Below are 1,910 nucleotides of genomic sequence, written 5' to 3' on the forward strand. Positions count from 1 at the left end.
ACCAGCCTACTGTATATATGTACCTACTAATAGTACGCTTGAACCAGCCTTCTGTATCTATGTACCTACTAGTAGTACGCTTGAACTAGCCTACCGTGCATATGTACCTACTAGTTGTACGCTTGAACCAGCCTACTGTATCTATGTACCTACTAGTATTACGTTTGAACCAGCCTACTGTATATATTTACCTTATGGTAGTTTATTTAACTTAGCCCATTGTAACTATGTTCAGTCTATAAAGGTTCGTCGTAACAGCTGTAATACAGCTTAGAGAAATTGTTACCGGTGTGAAAAAAGTACATTGACTAGCCAGAAGGACTATTTTGTATGTCTCCTGATTGGTTAATCTTGTCAGTGGGGTGTGTTTGCGTTAGCTCTGTCTTGCGGTCGGATGGCTCCATTTATACATTGATCGAGCGTAATGCGACTTCTCTTGCTATACAAACAAACGTTCGTACCGACACAGTACATACAGGTGACCGAACCTTTCGTGTACAGGTGTGTTAAACAAATATCCTCTACTCATATTTTGTACAACGCAGACCATTGATTGTTTGTTAAGGTAAGTATTTTTATTTAATTGTTTAAATCTTAAGTATCGTTATTCATGTGATTTAAATAGAATGAGTTATCAGTCAGGCAGGGGTGTGTTATGTTGATTTTTCGTGTCGTACGAAACATGCATGGGTACGGATTTGTAGTGAAGCTGCCATGTTTGCAAATAATCTACATGTACTACATTCACGTAAAATCAAAATTCCTCTCCGCTATTTTCCAGAATAGTATGTGTACATTTTATAACTTTGTCGTCTAGCACACATTAACTATCACGAAATGTTAAATAAAACAAAAGTTTTAATTTCTATCAAATAATGATATAGATACTGTTGTCTTTACTTAGTTGTCCTACACATTTTGACAACAAGCCAGTAAGGTCTCGTAAGTCATCCCGGATGTCATTACATGACAAATATTTAACAAATACAGTATACAACCTCGCCCCGTCACTGTTACATTCCACAGCCTTCGATCATTGCTTTCTCCTTTCTCATTTAATGACAATATAGTGTACGTTGTAGGGAGAAAGTGTGGAGGGCAGAAAAGAGAAAGTTCCCAATATACAGTAGTATTATTGTATTGTTGCAGGTTTTATAAATTAGTTCATTCCAAGTGTTGTTCATTGGCCGATTTCTTTCCGTATCTCTTTCCGAAAAGATGATGATGTGGCATATTCCGAATTAATCCTCCTCCTCCTCCTCCTCCTCCTCCTCCCATTCCTACTCCCCTCCTCCTCGTCCTCTTCCCATTCCTACTCCCCTCCTCCTCGTCCTCTTCCCATTCCTACTCCCTTTCTCCTCTCCTTCTCCTCCTCTCCTCCTCCTTCTCTCCTACTCCCCTCCTCCTCTCCTCCTCCTTTTCTCCTACTCCCCTCCTCCTCTCCTCCTCCTTTTCTCCTACTCCCCTCCTCCTCCTCGTCTTCCCACTCCTCCTTCTCGCTTTCTCCTCTTCTTCTCCTCTCCTTCTCCTCTCCTCCTCCTACTTACCTTCTCCTTCTCCTCCTCCTTCTCTCCTACTCCTTTTCTCCTACTCCCCTCCTCCTCCTCCTCCTCTTCCCACCCCCACCCCCTTCTCGCTTTCTCCTCTCCTTCTCCTCTCCTCCTCCTACTCACCTTCTCCTTCTCCTCCTCCTTCTCTCCTACTCCTTTTCTCCTACTCCCTTCCTCCTCCTCCTCCTCTTCCCACTCCTCCTTCTCGCTTTCTCCTCTCCTTCTTCTCTCCTCCTCCCCCTCTTCTCACTCCTCAGTCCTCATTGCCTCAATCTTTGGCATTCCGTTTTACAACCGAGGATTGTTCATCCGCTACAGACAACAAACACATTAGGAGATCGGTGCGGTCGGGACTATACA

The 1,910-nt window shown here is 43.3% G+C and overlaps 1 protein-coding gene across 1 annotated transcript in view; it reads left to right on the forward strand.

The window, feature by feature from the left end:
* Window positions 1–504: 504 nt before the first annotated feature.
* The window catches only part of LOC110456108 (beta-1,3-galactosyltransferase 1-like), a 47,312-nt gene continuing 45,906 nt past the window's right edge, over window positions 505–1,910 (forward strand). Inside the window, exon 1 of the mRNA XM_021506664.1 lies at window positions 505–565. The gene's annotated coding sequence lies outside the window, so the exon portion shown is untranslated. The remainder of the gene's footprint in view (window positions 566–1,910) is intronic.

This window comes from Mizuhopecten yessoensis, unplaced genomic scaffold (assembly GCF_002113885.1).
Source record: "Mizuhopecten yessoensis strain PY_sf001 unplaced genomic scaffold, ASM211388v2 scaffold8519, whole genome shotgun sequence".
NCBI lineage: Eukaryota > Metazoa > Mollusca > Bivalvia > Pectinida > Pectinidae > Mizuhopecten > Mizuhopecten yessoensis.